At 36.7% G+C, this 17,737-nt stretch overlaps 1 pseudogene; it reads right to left on the bottom strand.

Moving 5' to 3' along the window:
* Positions 1-10,600: 10,600 nt before the first annotated feature.
* LOC149193960 (xyloglucan endotransglucosylase protein 6-like) lies at positions 10,601-13,586 on the bottom strand (annotated as a pseudogene).
* Positions 13,587-17,737: the final 4,151 nt, after the last annotated feature.

Here is a 17,737-nt window from a genome sequence, read left to right as displayed (position 1 = left end):
TTAACTTGTATTTAAGGGGAATATGCACTGCGATGAGTGGGAAGGTCTTATAATTTAAGGCCACAATTGCGAAGTTCACAATTTAAGGACTCATTTCTTATTAATGCTTATGATCATTGAAAAATGTAGAACTAGAATTTCTGTTCATGTGTAGCCTTTTAAAATTAATGGATTTACAACCCGACCTGAGCATTTTTCCAGTCATTGTTTTTACATTTTGAAGTTTCAATTTGACATGCGTATAATCCTTCCTTTATTTGTCTTTATTTTTCTTTTTCTTAAAAAAATGTAGGGCCTTAAAATACCTCAAGTCAAAGATTTAAAAATCGTGAAATGGTTTGGCTATTTGTAGAATATTCTCCTCTAGAGGGCACTTCATATATTCTTTGATTTCACTGCACAGACACATACTGAGAAGAGACACAAACTTTCTCTTTTCTCATGTAAATCCTCCTACACCTCATACATACCCGCCCTCAAATGTGGGCTACGTTTGCAGCCCCTAAAACACATTACTTATCTCTGCATGTTTTACAAAATGATGAATCTCTCACTACACATCAATTCCAGTGTGATGAGCCCCAAAAATGGACAATTATTTGGGCTCATTCAACCTCCTAAGTTGACTTAATCCACCATTCTCATTGGTTTATTGCATGTTTTTGATTATTTTTATGTTAATAGAGTGAATTTGGTTAGTCATTATGCCAACAAGTCTAATGGGTGCTTTGTGTAGCCTTTTTGGTCCACTTGGAGACAAAATTGAAGGTCTTAATGAGAACTTGGCAGCCAAATTCGTGGGAGAATAAGCTAGAGGATTTGTAGGAAGGTGTCCCCCTCATTTATGGGCCCTTACCTCGAATTCTCCACCATCAGCTCGGAGTTCAAAGGCCACCAAATCAATGAGCACAAGGGCAGCCAAGCAAGTCAAGTAGGATTGCTGTTAACTACAAGTCTTGGGCAGCCAAGTCCCTAAATTTTAGGAGGACTGTTGGGTCCTCAAATTGTATAAATAAGAGGGCTTAAGACCTCATTTCAGTTAGTCAATTTGGTTAGCCAGTGTAGCCAGTAGATAGTTAGCTAGTGGTTAGTCATTTTGTAGCCAATAGTTAGCTAGTTTATGATTCGATTTGGATGCAATAGATTAGCTTTGCTTTCAGCTCATTTGCAAGTTCTTCTTGTGGAAAGTTTTGATGTAACTCTTCATTCTTGATTAATAAAGATGAATCCAGCTTTGCACCAGCTCTAAATCTCTCTTGGGAGGCTGTAGCTCTTGGGGTTGGGCCCATCTCAAGCGCCCAGTACCTCCCTTGTTTATCTTTATGTGTGTTCGCTACGTTCTTAAAATAAAATCTGCTCTTTAGATCTTGCTTTGTTATTTTGGTTGTTTTTGTTGGTTAAAGTAGCTTTTTATGTGTAGGATAGATTGGTAGGAGTTAGTCATACGTTTATATCTCTTTGATAATGTTTTGTTCACATGCTGTACGTGATTCTTTTCATGAATAAGGTTGTTGTTCACTGATTTCATTAAATTGTTAGATAGATCATTTGATATTTTGAGTATATGCAAGATGTAGTTGGTTTGATCAGGTAAACACTATGCAGGGCACCTTCATCACCTCCTCGTTCATCTGAGCCTCATCCAGATCAGCTCCTCCATCACCAAGTCTGTTTCCTCATCTCCCATCTGCTCTTTTGCCACATAACCCTACCTTCTTCTCCATTGTTGTCTCAACTACCTTAAAGCCAAATCAGTCTTCCACATATCATCTCACCACTCCATCCATCAGTTCCTGGGTCACTTCAGACCCCCATCCTACCTCCATAACCATCCAGGCATCTTCCATCAATCACCCATCCTCAAAATCTCATTTCAAAACATCCTGTAGAAGATTTACAGAACATCTTGTAGAAACCCCTGCAGACTTCTTGTAGAAGTTCATAAACACGGTTGCATGGCATCCAGACTTTGTGAAACTCTCAGAAAGAATGTTAGGGATCCCTTAGACCCTCTCTGTACCATCCCAACCTTTCCCAAAGCATTTCATCCCTTGATCCATCCCTGCACAGTGGAAAACTAGTTAGAAGCACATGCATGATAATTTCAACAACTTAAGCAAAAATACAAAAGGATGTTTTCTTCAGATAGTGATAACTTAGACACATGCATTTTACCTTCCTAGAAGTAATGGCATCTCTTTTCGTAGTTTGCATTATTTCCTTTGCATCAGTAGGACTAGTTGGTAGAATTAGGGTTTTCTAGGGTTTGCGTTTCTTTTTGGCTTTCAGTTTCTTTCCGCAAGTAGATTAGCTTCCTTTGAGTCAGCTTTTGTCCATCAGTTAAAAAGCTTCTTCTAAGAGCTCATAGAAGTTGGCTTAAGCTCCTAGTGGACTTGTGCCAGCTGACCAAGTGACAGCTACGGCAAGAGCTAGTACTTGTGCATATAGCACCGTCGCTTCCAAGTTTGTTACGAACTACCGGGTTGATAAAATTAAAGAAGGGAGTTCTAGGAGTTGTAGCATTATTGCTACAATACTAGGGCTCACCATCTTTTTGGCGCCGTTGCCGGGGAAGCATCAGAGTATTGGTGATTGTCGCTTTTCTTCTATTTTCCACTACAATCTTCTGCCAAGTAGTTTATTTCATTTCCATTATGCAATTTCGTTTATGCAAAAGTAGATTAGCATTTCCCGCTTTCATAGATTAACATTTCAATTCCACAATTTCAATTCCGCAAGTGTAGATTAGCATTTCAATTCCGCAATTTCAATTCCGCAAGCGTAGATTAGCATTTCAATTCTGCAAGCGTAGACTAGCATTTCCATTCCTGCAATTTCATTTGAGCAAAATAGATTAGTCCTTTCCTTCTTTCATTTCAATTCCGCATTTTCATTTTAGCAAGATAGTTAGTTGCAGTTCAATCTATTTCAATTTTGTAGGTAGAAGTAGAAAAAAGAAAAAAACAACCAAAAAGATTTCATTTCATGCCTTGTAGGAGTAGAGATAAGTTAGAAAAATGATTGCACAACCCCCCACTGCTTCACACAGCCAACGTTATCTCTTCTTCGATGGGTGTGATTGAAGAACCCTAGGGTGGACATCAAGGCATATTTAAAGAACCTCTAGGGGAGAAGAAGAAGAAAACATTCCTCTAAGCGAATAGCTACAAGCAGAAATGTTGGGAGCAACATCTTGTCCAAAGATGAATTTGAAAATCAGATCAAAGATTTCAAGAGTGATATGAGGCAGTTTCTTGCCATGCAACTGGATACCTTGCGGATCCAACAGAAGCAAGAGGAAGCCAAAAGGGCTTTGGTCATTTTTTGTCCTAGGTGCACTAGAAAGCATCCTAGGAAAGAATGTCCATTGTACTCCATAGAAGTGTGTTTTGTCTGTGAAGAATACCATCCTATAGATCAGTTCCCTTCCTTACCCAGATTCAAAGCTGCATATCAGAGAGCCAAAGGATCCACTGAATCACTCCGTTATATGAACCAAAGGAGGCCATATGGACCTAGATCTTACTAGCAGGAACTGCAAGGGACACTCAAGACCTATTATGACCCCTATCAAGCCACTTTCATGCCTTCTTGGGGTCCCCCTGCTCATCCTTCCTGGTTCACACCTTCTCCTTGTTCCTTCACAGATCCATATTATGCCCAACCAGCTGCTCATTTGTTTCACTCTTATGCTCAGCCACAGCCTCAGTGGAATGCACCTTATCAGGAGTGGAGGCCCCAGTACAACTCTCATCCCACTCATTTTCCTCCACCACCTGCTCATCCACAACCATCGCCTCCTCCTCCACCAAGGCAACCCCAAATGCCTACCCAACCACAATGCCATCCATATCCATCTCAATTTCACACCTCCACTCAACTACCCGTACCATTTCCAAAACCACACAATGGAGTAGCTCAACCCCATTGCAAATCTGAGGCACAACATATCCAAACAACTCCTCTTGAGCCCAATGAGCTTCACCAAAGCTCGGGAGGAGTGTTGCAAAGCAGAGATTATATTGACAACATTGAAGGACCAAAAGCAAAAGAAGATTCCAAAGAGGAGATCAAAGAAGCATGGGCTGCACTTGATGAAGAGAAGAGATCAGAATCAAAGATCGAGAGAGTTCCCTCATGGTTACCATCAAATCTTCCATGTATTCAAGAGAAAGATCAACAAAAAGAGGAAGATCAGAAGGTCATGATAGAAGGTGACATGAAGAATGATCCAGATCAGCAAAAGAACCAAGGATATCAAAGCTATATTGAGATATGGTTTCAGAAGGTCACTAAGTTGCAGCAGTACTTTCTTCCTCAGCTTTGTTTGATCCCTTCAACGCCAGATCATTTGGTCTCTGAGATCTGGATACTTGTCCAAGCATGCATTTCGAGCCTTCACATCATTTTTTCTATAATCTCGATGTGCACATGGCTCCATTGGAAGTATTCTTATACTTGAAAATGATTTTGTTTTTCAAGTAGGGTAGGGTAGAGAAAAAAGAAAAAAAAAGAAAAAAAGGAAAAATGAAAATAAGAAGAAAATAAAAATCTAAGGTGAAAACCTCCTTGGAGGCGCCTTAGATTGGCTCATTGATTGAAAACCTCCATGAGGCAGTCAATGGGTTGGAAAGAAAAGAAAATAAAAACGGAATAAGATCCCTGGGTGAAAACCTTCCTTGGAGGCGCCCAGGGCAGGCAATTAGGGTGAAAACCTCCATGAGGAGCCCTAGTTATTTTTCAAAAAAAAAAAAGAGAAAAAGAAAAGAAAAATAAAACTAATCTCCATTGGCTAATTGCAGGTTGCAAGAAGGACGTTTCATGACAGGAGGAGCACTCAAATCAAGGTTAAAGGAATTTTTCTTGTGCCTTCTACAGGAAGCTCTGCATTTCTACAGGAAACATCCTGTAGAACCATTGGACGAACCAAATGCAAGTCTAAAATGGAATCTGATGGTGGAAATCTGTTGATTAGACCTGCAAGCACTTGTGTGTCCATCCCTTGCCTTTCTCCATCATTTTTTCCACCTCATTGTGCTTCTCATTGTGCTTCTACAGGAACTTCCTGTAGAAATTGTGGGAAACTAGACATGGATTCCAAAAAGTGGTTTGGCGAACATTGTAGCTTCCTCAAGGGTTCAGAAGCCCTCATGCAATCTTCCAACTCCTCCTCCATCATCTCCATACCTGCATCACAGCCCAAGCTCAGTTTTCCCTTCCATGCAAACACATGCAAAGTGCCTTGAAGCAAAAAGACATAGAACAAAATTTGTTTTTGCCATAACTTGAGAACCATGCATCCATTTGACAAACCGTTTTATGGGGAATTGTACAAGGTTGATGGCAACATGCCTGAGCAGTTCCATGCAATTCCGGTGCACGGTTTCCAAGAAATCAGCCTCCATCACCATCAGCCATTTTTGCATTTTCTCCATATCCGTGCATCCGTTTCAAAACCTGTTTCATGGGGATATGCATGAGAGTGATGGTAACCTACCCAAGCAGTTTCAGCCGATTCCGATGCACGGTTTCCAAGAAATCAAGCTCTGAAATCTTCAGCCATTTTCCATTTTTCTCGAAATCCATGCATCCATTGATCACAATTTAGCTATGGGAGATGTGTAATGATGATAGAAACATGCTCACCGAGTTTCAGATCAATCCGGTTTACCGTTTGAAAGCAATGGCGAAAACAAGTTCTGGTTTTGTGACCATGCAGCAGCAGCAGCTTGAAGGTGCAGATCTGAACGTGGAAACAAATGCATGCAGCTCAGATCCGGCCAAAGGACACCTGCACAAGGAAAAGCAATCAAAAATCATCAGCCAAGCCCTCATGCAACCAAAGGATCCAAGCATGCAGCAGCAGAACATGAGCATGCAGCAGCAAAAAGCTTCACAAGCAGTCATTTGACTTCAGGTACGTGACTAAACCTTGTTCATCTATTGCATGAATCTAGTCTAAGCATTGCATGAACGAATGGAATGGTGAAATTAAGCCATGAATGTAGCAAGACACCTAGTTCCCTAGCGCTCAAGGAAAAATCACGCAGCATACGTGTATGGTCATTCATGGAAAATTTGAAAAACACAGTTAGTGGTAGATTTGTTGAACTTCAGTGCACAGGGCATCAATTAATTAACAAATAGAAGAGTTCATGATAGCACAGCAGTTCATATGGGCCAGCACACGTTTTTCCACCTCACTCCACCAAAAATCACGCAGAAATTAATGAGCGCTCAGCTGAAATTCATGGACTGATATTCAACTCGCACTTGCAACCTGTTCAACTGAAGATGCATCCTCTTCTACCACAATCAGTTAACCTATCATCCTTCGCTGATTTTTTTGGCCTGTTCAAAATTCTCCCGCTCATCCAGTTTGAAGCTTGAAGAAATGAAGTCAAGGTTGTTGCAAAACAACTACAGCCCAGGAACAAATGGATTGCTTCTCCGCGGCAGAGTTTGGACAGACTAAACAGGGATAGAGCGCGAAGTCTTGAGCACAAGAAGCACTTGAATGAAAGCAAGGAAAAGAGCTCGAGATTACGAAGTTTTTCCAGATAGAACATTATTTTCTGATTTGAAATGTTCTGCTTCTTCATTGGTGAGTCTTCACCAGGGAATTGATTATGGGACAGAGCTGTATATTTTGAAGTGATTCAGTTGAATCCTTCTTGGAGAAAGCCCCCTGCTTCATTGAACGATATGGAAATCAAAGAGTAAGAATACCTTTGGTAGGTTCTTTCATCTCTTAGGAGTTGTATGAGATTTTCTTCAAAATAATTTGAATTTATCCTAGACCAATATGGAACATGGGGAGAATTAATTGTTGAGGAAAGATGCCATCTCTGCAATATGATCATGAATTCAAAACAGAGCAGTAGAATGTTGATAACAGAAATGAATTCAGCAGTGTCTATAACTAAAAATTGTTGACATAAAGTTCTTATTTTCCTTGAAACACATGCAGAGCCATAAATGAAACAATTGACTGCCAATTTTGTTGTCAAAGTTTTGCTAGATGACCAGGAAGAAAGTAATTAATTTCTGCTGAGTTTTTCTAGTAATTATACTTTTACCCATGAATAAAGCAGGAATATATTTTCCAAAAGGGTCAGATGACGCAGAGATTTTGTATCATATACTTCAATAGATGACAAAGATTATTCTTTCAAACATAGATATGGGACATCCTTTAAGTGATGGCATTTTAAAGCTTGTTGCAAGGTATCAAGGTCATTTGAAAAATTTGAGATTAGTGGTGCCTGAAAATTACAGATGGACTAAAGTAAGTTGTAGAATTCAGTCCAAACTTGCAATTTTGGTACCTATCGTTGGCATGTGTGGTGATTGGCATTAGGAAATGTTCAAGACTTCAAGGTTGAAGTATACTGTTCCACAACCATTTGCTCGTGCAACTGACAAAGGGCTTCCACAGGAGTACAACCTATTGATGTAGCAGCTAATGACATGAAAAAGCATATGGGTGCAAGAGGTACCCCATCTTCTTCAGTTCCTAAAAAGGACAAGATGCTGAAACCGGATACACAAGTTGCTTACCATCCTTTGCTCTTTGAAGATCTACATCTACATGACCAGAATGTGAATCCTTCCAAGCAAGTGAATATGAAGCTAGAGGAAGATGCTCATTCCACTTTTTCCTCAACTGCAAGTGCAAAATCAATCAGAGATTCTAAGGGCAAGTCTGGCAGTGCTCCTTCTGGAGTTGTTTTCAGCTTTAGATGTAATGAGAGAGCTGAGAAGCGTAAAAAGTTTTTTTACAAAATTTGAGGCAAAATTGAAGAAAGGAAACACACGGACAGCCGAGTATTTGGGCAGCAAAAGTCTTGAAGCCAAGGAATTGTTGTTCATTAATATCACACAGCCCAGGAATTCTTCCTTGAGTCCAAGGGGAAACCATCAACAACATTTCCTTTTCTAACCAAAGCATAAGGAAAGGAAGCACTCTCACCATGCCAAGGGAATTCATAATTCATCATTATCCATGGTTATCATTTTAGGTTGTTGTGTGCACTTAGACATGGAATTGATTCACCTCCATAAAAGAAGTTAAGCATTTCCTATTTTCTTCTACAGTCATTAAGTGAATGTGCCACAAAAATGAATGAAGAATTTTGGCCAAAGATATCAGTCCTTCTAACAGTGAGGAAGAAGAGCAGAAAGGGGGAGAAGATGAAGGCTGCCATAGCCAAGCTGAAAGGAAAATCGCCCACAGCCAAGCAGGATACAGTGGTGCTGTCTGTTTCTACAGGAAGACAGAGGACTGTTTCTACAGGAAGCCAGCGAACTGTTTCTACAGGAAGTTTGAAAAGAGGGAAGCCAAAGGAGGAATCGGCCGAGATGTTAGCCAAAGAAGCCACCAGGGCCATCAAAGAGGAGGAGAGAGATTGGTTGCTCAGAGGATGAGCAACACTTTCAGTAGGGGGGTGATGATGAGCCCCAAAAATGGACAATTATTTGGGCTCACTCAACCTCCTAAGTTGACTTAATCCACCATTCTCATTGGTTTATTGCATGTTTTTTATTATTTTTATGTTAATAGAGTGAATTTGGTTAGTCATTATGCCAACAAGTCTAATGGGTGCTTTGTGTAGCCTTTTTGGTCCACTTGGAGACAAAATTGAAGGTCTTAATGAGAACTTGGCAGCCAAATTCGTAGGAGAATAAGCTAGAGGATTTGTAGGAAGCTGTCCCCCTCATTTATGGGCCCTTACCTCGAATTCTCCACCATCAGCTTAGAGTTCAAAGGCCACCAAATCAATGAGCACAAGGGCAGCCAAGCAAGTCAAGTAGGACTGTTGTTAACTACAAGTCTTGGGCAGCCAAGTCCCTAAATTTTAGGAGGACTGTTGGGTCCTCAAATTGTATAAATAAGAGGGCTTAAGACCTCATTTCAGTTAGTCAATTTGGTTAGCTAGTGTAGCCAGTAGATAGTTAGCTAGTGGTTAGTCATTTTGTAGCCAATAGTTAGCTAGTTTATGATTCGATTTGGATGCAATAGATTACCTTTGCTTTCAGCTCATTTGCAAGTTCTTCTTGTGGACAGTTTTGATGTAACTATTCATTCTTGATTAATAAAGATGAATCCAGCTTTGCACCAGCTCTAAATCTCTCTTGGGAGGCTGTAGCTCTTGGGGTTGGGCCCATCTCAAGCGCCCAGTACCTCCCTTGTTTATCTTTATGTGTGTTCACTGCGTTCTTAAAATAAAATCTGCTCTTTAGATCTTGCTTTGTTATTTTGGTTGTTTTTGTTGGTTAAAGTAGCTTTTTATGTGTAGGATAGATTGGTAGTAGTTAGTCATACGTTTATATCTCTTTGATAATGTTTTGTTCACATGTTGTATGTGATTCTTGCCATGAATAAGGTTGCTGTTCACTGATTTCATTAAATTGTTAGATAGATCATTTGATATTTTGAGTATATGCAATATGTAGTTGGTTTGATCAGGTAAACACTATGTAGGGCACCTTCATCACCTCCTCATTCATCTGAGCCTCGTCCTGATCAGCTCCTCCATCACCAAGTTTGTTTCCTCATCTCCCATCTGCTCTTTTGCCACATAACCCTACCTTCTTCTCCATTGTTGTCTCAACTACCTTAAAGCCAAATTAGCCTTCCACATATCATCTCACCACTCCATCCATCAGTTCCTGGGTCACTTCAGACCCCCATCCTACCTCCACAACCATCGAGGCATCTTCCATCAATCACCCATCCTCAAAAATCCAATTTCGAAACATCCTGTAGAAGAATTACAGAACATCCTGTAGAAACCCCTACAGACTTCCTGTGGAAGTTCATAAACACGGTTGCATGGCATCCAGACTTTGTGAAACTCTCAGAAAGAATGTTAGGGATCCCTTAGACCCTCTCTGTACCATCCCAACCTTTCCCAAAGAATTTCATCCCTTGATCCATCCCTGCACAGTGGAAAACTAGTTAGAAGCACATGCATGATAATTTCAACAAATTAAGCAAAAATACAAAAAGATGTTTTCTTCAGATAGTGATAACTTAGACACATGCATTTTACCTTCCTAGAAGTAATGGCATCTCTTTTCGTAGTTTTCATTCTTTCCTTTGCATCAGTAGGACTAGTTGGTAGAATTAGGGTTTTCTAGGGTTTGCGTTTCTTTTTGGCTTTTAGTTTCTTTCCGCAAGTAGATTAGCTTGCTTTGAGTTAGCTTTCGTCCATCAGTTAAAAAGCTTCTTCTAACAGCTCATAGAAGTTGGCTTAAGCTCCTAGTTGACTTGTGCCAGCTGACCAAGTGACAGCTGCGGCAAGAGCTAGTACTTGAGCATACAGCACCGTCGCTTCCAAGTTTGTTACGAACTATCGGGTTGATAAAATTAAAGAAGGGAGTTCCAAGAGTTGTAGCATTATTGCTACAATACTGGGGCTCACCACAATGAGAGGTACTTCCATCCCTTCAAATTTTACAAAATGATGAATGTACCACTGCAGTTAAGGGATTTCCATCTACCATCAAAGTTGAGGGGAATGCATGAAATAACAAAGAAATGATCACTCATATGATCAAGGGATCTTGATGAGAGCTCAAGTTTAAAGAGGGAATTTCATTCACACTCTGCTGGAGGAGTGGGAAATCTAACTGAATCTTTGCAGTAATCGTAAGTCATGTATTTCTCATGTACCCATTTTAGTTTCAGCCTCTGCTTTGCATCAAGAGAAGTGTAAGAAGGTTGATCCCACCACGAAGAGCAGTTCGTTTTCGAGGAATACTAACAGACATCAATGCTGAAATTTTTGTATGTGGAAATGAAAGGCGTGTGGCTCTAATTGGTCTTGAAAATTCCACTTTGAGTAGCCCAATCGTCTGAGTTCCATATTGAGGAGTATATGCCCATGGGTTGAGTTTGAGGATATGGGACTCCTCTTTTCTCATTGTTGGAAAATATCTGTATAGGCACATCATCCACAAAGAAACTGCTCCCATCAATCAAACAACCAGCTCATCAGACACTGCAGTACAAAGACTAACTAGGCATGGCAATTATCATATATATATATATATATATATATATATATATATATATATATATATATATATATATATATATATATATATATATATATTCACACAACTTGCTGGTGATTCCAGAGAAAGGAATAGGAATGAAATTCTGCATTTGGGTCGAACCATAAGAAAAGGTGTTGTTCTCTGTTGGAAACCATTTCTGAATAAACGTTAGTCTACATAGCGTTCGACTCCCTAGAAGTGTTCCCCAAAAATTCAAAGTTGAATTCGTCATGTTGATCGCCTTGGGAAGACATATGCAATCACTAAGTATAAATTGAATCATTGATTAAACTTAATCAAGAAATGCAATATAATCTGATCTAATGTCTGGAAAATGACAGTTACATAGAATGGAGTAGCAGTGCTAGTAGAGTCCCCAGAAATGAGCTTAATATGCACATTTGCTTTTCCGAAGATGTATGTGCTCTTTGAAGAAAATCGTGCACCTTCAAAGACAACAATATTAATGAGAATTCAAATTAACAACCTGCCTACTTTGTATACAACCAACACGACTCACCATGAATGCAGCCGACTGCAATATGATAGTTGTGCAAAAAGAAAACATAAAATGTCTAGCGAGGAGAAACCGCAACAATCGTCGGGGTGAGTGCAACTGATAAAAGCAGCGTATCAGAATAATCCAAACGTCTAAGATTTGATCGAATGGAGCAGAGTGATGACAAGTGTACAGGAGGGGAGTTGTTCCCAGAGTGAAATGCGTTATGATGTAATTAATTTGGAGGTGGTTTGTAAGAGATTAACAACTAAGTCTTTATACTTTTACATTTACTTGTTCATTTATATTATTTAAGATAATTTAGTTATTTAAAACTTGTTTTACTACATGCTTAAGGCCAAAAAGTGATTTCAACCTAAGAGCATACATAATTATAGTTTAATTTACGAGGAATATATTTAGGATTGTCTATTTTAAGTATTAGTTATTTCAAGCATATACAATTACTCTTTAATCTAAGAGGAACATAATTAGGGTTTCCTATTTTAAATATTAAATTTTATCTATATGCTTAATTATTATTAATGTAAACTTAATTTTTCAAAGAGCATATTTAGTTAGTAAAACCTTGCTCACAACTTTTAAGTGAAATTTGTTCTTGGTGTGTTCATAATTGGTCAACATGCTTTAAAAATAATGATAATGCCAATTTAATGACAAGGGTCATTTTATTATAACTCTCATAGATCCATGGATCTACAAAGTTCCATGAGAGATCAAATCTCTCTCAAGATGCAAAAACAAATTTAGTGAAAATTTTGAGGAAACATTTATGCCATTAGAAATTTGATTCCTTTGGACACTTGGTAGATCCAAAGTTATAAAAATATATGTTAATTCTTGATATTATTATATTTATATAAATTTCACATCTCTCTATAATTTAAATAATTACATATATATGGATCATTTTCCTTTCACATATTTTATATTTTTTTTTAATTTAAATTTTCAAGGTAATATGAATATCATTGATGACATATAGATAAATAAATAGATAGGTTAGGTAAACTTGAATTATTATATATTTTGTGTAGAATTTTCTTCAGGAATTATTGAATTCATTATTTTTAGAATCGACATTTTGAGCCATCCACCGTGGCTCATATTTTTATAGATCTATCCTGATGATGAGCCACAGTGGATGGCTCGAAAAGTTGATTCTAAAAATAATGAATGCGATAATTCTGAAAGAAAATTCTACACAATACAAATCACAGAAGCCTCAAAACAACAATATTATATATTTATTAATTAAATTTAAATATGCTTTTTTGAATCATTATTTTAATGTGTAGTTTAACTACAAGACAAAATGAGATTTTCCAAATATTTTATTGTGGTCAATTTTGTCCAAAATTCCTTAGATGTTTTTAAAACTTGTAGGTATAAATTTTTAATCTGAAATGGTTGAGGTGTCTAGGGTCATGAATCCATTTATACATTCAAAGTGAATTTTAAATAATAATAAATCATAATCTTACTAAAATTATTGCCAAATTCCTACCAAAAATCTATTTTGTCTATTATTTAGATTACTCAAAAATGATAGTTTAGACTATCCATAGTATTATATACATCCTGTTGATGTTTCGAATCCCAAAAGGGATCCATCTTCACGAAAAAAATAAATGTCTTAATAATATAATAATAATAATAATAAATTTATTTATTTATTTATGAATAATTAATTATTATCTATTGTAATAAATAAATAATTATTATGATGAATAAATAATTATTGATAATATTTAATTAATTAATGTTGTTCATTAATAAAATAAATAAATAACTAACTAATAAATCAATTAAAATATTAAAGCTTATATATATATATGAATGATGCTAATGATGGAGCTAAATTTTTTATTTTATTTAAGAAATTGAAGATAAGGAAAGGAAATAAAGTTATACCCAAGATACTATACCTCGGAAGCATACCTTGAAGAGTTGATACGTCTGATAAGAGGAAGCCAATTTCCACTAATCTCACTCCTGCCATCCCTGTTGAGATTGTGTGGATATTTCATAATCTCAAGTACATCTCTGATTTTCCTCTTTTGATAGTGTTCTTCCCTAGCGATAATTTTGGCACTTTCTAGATATACATGATGATTGGTCGTCGAGGAGTGTTTTGCAAGGGCTGAAGTGCATGATATCTCATTCTTAATATCGGCTCTATTCTCTTTCAATATATTTTCTAGTGATCACCATGTCTCTTTAATATAACTTCTTCCACAAGAACAATCAATTTTATAAAATACCTTAAGCTGTTGTTGATCGATCCTATCCTTCACAAACCTCATTCTTTGCATAATCATTCCACACGTTGTAAACTGAGTGAATATGTCATTCTTCCCTAAAATATTTTCTATCTTATCTTTAACTCCTTGAATGAATGGAAGGAATACTTTAACAGAATTAGATTGAGTTCCCTTGGAGAGGACCTTTCCTTCAACTCTTTTTATAGCTTTCTTAACATCCTTATCCTTGTATCCTATACTCTTAAATACAGAGTTTAAGTGCTTAATTTATTCATTAAGGTCATAAAAGTTGGATATTCTAAGGGCCGTAACATCAAGAGTGTTAAGGACACCAAATTTTTGGGATGGATGATAGTAAGATTCACCATGAAGATAGATTTCAGTGTGGGTTTTCTTCCTAAAGACTTCATGTCCCAAAGTACCATCCTCCTTTCTGATAACAAGGACATCAATAAAAGGAATTTTATTGTTTTCTTCAAGCTCCATAGTAAAGATAATTTCCAAAGAGATAGAGTTAAGATGATTGAAAATTTCCTCAAGCTTTGCCCCACCAAGAGTCCATTTTATGTTGGTGTCATCAACAAATCTCTTCCACCATGCTAGTTTTAAAGGGTATGAGTCAAGGGATTTTATTGCAAAGTACTGAATGTATAAAGTAGTGACAATCATTAAGAGAGTTGATCTCATCGTGACTCCGGATATCTGCTCATAATAACCTCCTTGGATATTGAAAAAGGTGGAACACAAGTAGAACTCTGCAAGTTTAGTTGTTTCAGAATTAGTGCTTTCTTTTATAACATGAAAAACCTCATCCAAGAGAACCTTGGTAAATAAGGACACATTTTTCACGTTCCCAAGACTTGAATTATTTTTTTTGTGATTGTTGGAAGATATTTTGGAATAATGCATGCACCATTTCACTATGCAAACTTAGAAACTTGCATGGCTTAATTAATTATGAATTGGCATGAGTGCAACTTGATTTCAGATGTTGGGACATTCCAAAAATCTCATGGATATGAGAAAATTCAATTAATCGAATTTAGTCATGTCCATCAAATTTCTAGAATATTTTAGACATTGAATTCAACATAAGGATGACTTATGAATTTTCAATAATACATGGTGATTATGCATGGTTTATTTATCATACCTTCAAACAATTTGAAATATGCATATTGAAAAAAGTGAACCAGTCTTTAATTTTCCAAACAGTATTTTGAGTTTAATGGGATATCTAATTTTCTCAAAATGTCCATTTTATTAGTTTGATTAGAGGGGGATGTTGGGTCCTATGGCACATCAATGAAAGTTTTAGGGGAAAAATTAGGGGGTTCCAAATTTTTGCTGGGTGAATTTTTAGGAAATAACATAGAAGGAAAATAAGAAAGCCATATTACATGGCTTCTTCAGATGTAAAACCTTCAATTGCAAAGCATTGCCAAAAAATATTTTTGAAGGACAATAGTATGGTATGAGCCCAAGGGGAACATATATGGGGTTATATATTATATGATATGGTGGGGGGGGTGTGGGGGGGATATATGGGATTAAATGTACAAGGTATGTGTAGATTTATATCTAAGAGTGGTCAACATGATAAAGGGGCCACATGTGCAATGTGTGAATAGGTGTATAGAGAGAGCATCGAGTCATAATTGTTTTTCCTGTTGGTAAGCTATTATATTTCATTAATGTAATATAAACAATATAATGTAGTGCGCAAAATTCATAATGAGCACTGGTTGATTGTACACCAAGATATCCAGACTTCCATATCGATGTAGGTCAAAGATCCCATACATTCTAATTGAACATAGATACCATATAGAAACAAAAAACCGAAAAAGGCTTCCTTGAGAAAAAATAAGTAACACTAAATCAATAGTTGAGGAGTCATAGAGCCTAAATTCCTGGCTCAAAAGCTAAAACCTCTTGTTTGTCAGACTAATTCCTTTGTTAAGGACTCAAATTCTTTTATTAAAGAGTGGAAAGATATTAGGCTAGACCCAGGGGATTTTTTAGTCAGGTTTGACGTTGTTTCCATTTATATCAAAATCCCTATTTAGGAGGCCATTGATTTCATAAATCAAATCACTAACAATGACACTATCAGATTAGTTGGCCTTTGATCACCACTACTTTCTTCAGTAACTTCCAAGGTGAGCTATATGAACAAAATTGTGAGGTGGCGATGGGTTCCCCTCTTTCCCCTATAGCCACTAACTTATTCATGGAGGATTTTGAGACCAAGGCCTTATCCTCAACTCAATTTCACCCTAAAATATGAAAGAGGTTTGTTAATGATACTTGCACCATCTGGCCCCATGGTCATGAGAAATTAGATTTGTTTCCCTACCATCTTAATTCCCAATAGAACTCCATCAAATTCATGATGAAGGTTGAGGTAGACAGTCGCCTTCCTTTCCTTGACATCCACCTCTCTAGAATGAACGATGGTTCCATGTCTCACTAGTTTTTCACAAAAAAAACCAAAATGAAACAATATCTTCATGCTAGTTCACATAATTTTCTTGTGCAAAAAAATTTGGGTCCTTAGCACTCTTGCAACCCATGCTTTGAGAATTTTTGATGAAAATCGCCTTGAGCAAGAAAAATCCCATCTTCTTAGAATTTTTGAAAATAATGGGTATAGCAGAAATCAAGGGCTCAAGGATTTTCATAGAGCCTATGAATAATCAAGGGTTAAGACTGCTCATGATAATCTTATCCCTAAGGTTAAACTTCCCTTTATCAAAGGGACCATTGACTAGATTGCCCATATTTTTAAAAAGAATGGAGTGTCTACTTTTTTCAAAAACCTTAATACCATTAGAAGTTATCTTAAGTGTGTTAAAGACCCGATGGATCCTAAATACCTTAAAGGGGTATACTTGATCCCTTGTTCTCATGGGATCCCCTACATTGGAGATACTGGTCACTCCATAAACCATAGAACTCAGGAGGATGTTGCTGACATTAGGCACAATCATTCCTGCTCGTTCAGTCTTGCTGAGCATGCGAAAAAATCCAAGAACCATGTCTACATTCAGGATTCCAAATTCATTTCCAGCATCGATCACTTCCACCATAGGAAGCTTAGAGAGGTGATTGGAATCGAGAAATATGAAATCAATATCAACAAGATGATGATGGTTGGAAATCAAGTAAGAGATGGATTTCGACCCTCTCCTCATGATGTCACCCCCTGATTCCTCATTTTTCTTTCATTTTTTAATTTTAATTTTATTTTTTGGAAATAGATATTAGGTATCAAATATTTATGATTTTCTTTTCCATAGTTATTTTATTATATTCAATAAAATAATGGCTTATTTTAATATCTTTAAGTTCTTAATATTAATTAAAAAATAAATTATTAACTACTTTATATTCATAAAATCATTAAACTTACTAATATTCCAATATTTTGTTCATTGCATTAAAAAATTATTTATTTAATTAATTTTATAATATTATTAAAAATTAGTTTATTTTATTTTATCAATATAGAACTATAACAACTAATTACCAACAACTAGTTTTTAAACATATATTATTTTAATTAATAACTATTTCCTAACAGCTAACTCTGGACACTGATGCATCCTTGCTATTTATTCTATATGATTGATTGGTTTTTTCACCTTTATCCTGAGGACAAACCACATTAGTTGGTTCAAAATGTCAAATAAATCCTAATGATGCGATTAATATAAAAGGCATTCTCATTTGCAATATGGATCACAAAATTCTTAAATCTAATAATAGTAAATATACTATAATCAAGTCCTCTTGGGGTAGCTTAATTGGAAATGGCCATGGAAATGAAGTATCATCGAATTGAAAATATTGGGTTAAAATCTTGTGCTATCCCCCATGATTTGAG

Source organism: Pinus tabuliformis, chromosome 2_2 (assembly GCF_031772625.1).
Source record: "Pinus tabuliformis cultivar Carrire ecotype Pingquan chromosome 2_2, CPIR1, whole genome shotgun sequence".
Lineage (NCBI taxonomy): Eukaryota > Viridiplantae > Streptophyta > Pinopsida > Pinales > Pinaceae > Pinus > Pinus tabuliformis.
Note: the sequence above shows the minus strand (reverse complement) of the source record. Positions and strands in the feature narration are given on the sequence as shown.